Raw genomic sequence first — 763 nt, 5'->3', positions numbered from 1 at the left:
GCCATTCTCCTGCCTCAGCCTCCCGAGTAGCTGGGACTACAGACGCTCGCCACCTCGCCCGGCTATTTTTTTGTATTTTTTTTACTAGAGACGGGGTTTCACCGGGTCCATATCTTAATATACCTCATATTTCCAGTGTATTTTATAGTTCATTTTCATATATATCTTAGTAACTGTATAGAGTGGATGCCAGGTGTCACATTATTTAATGGGGAAGCTGAGACTCAGAAGGGTTAAACCCAGCTTGGGAGCAGCAAAGCTGTTATAAAAGTGGTCTGTTCATCGCATTTGACCAAGCCAGTCCATAATGGTGAAGATATGCCCTGGAATAGCCCAGAAACAAAGAGAAGAGCCTAGATTTCTCTCTTTAAATGACCGTCCTACTTCCCAAACCAAGCTTTCTCATACACATCAGTGACTGATGATCACATTGTCTACTAGTCTGATGCTATTTCAAGAATGAGAATACAACTAATGCACTTGGTGGGCCCATAGTTTCTTTCTAGAACATGAATAGCTGTTATAGAGAAAGCTACAGAGATGGGAAACCAAGAAAAACTTCAGGGTAAACAAAACAGATTCAAGACTCAACTTTACCACTTACACAATGCATGACCTTGAATGAGCTACTAAGTCTGGGCCTCAGTTTCTTATCTGTAAAGCAGGATTGGCTTTAAAGACCCCTCTGGCTCTAATGTCTTCTGATTCACGGGGTAATGAGAAGAGGCAAAAGAAACAAGTGCCATTTTTGAACCGGCAGGCA

Source organism: Mandrillus leucophaeus, unplaced genomic scaffold, assembly GCF_000951045.1.
Source record: "Mandrillus leucophaeus isolate KB7577 unplaced genomic scaffold, Mleu.le_1.0 Scaffold86, whole genome shotgun sequence".
In the NCBI taxonomy this organism is placed as follows: Eukaryota; Metazoa; Chordata; class Mammalia; order Primates; family Cercopithecidae; genus Mandrillus; species Mandrillus leucophaeus.
Note: the sequence above shows the minus strand (reverse complement) of the source record.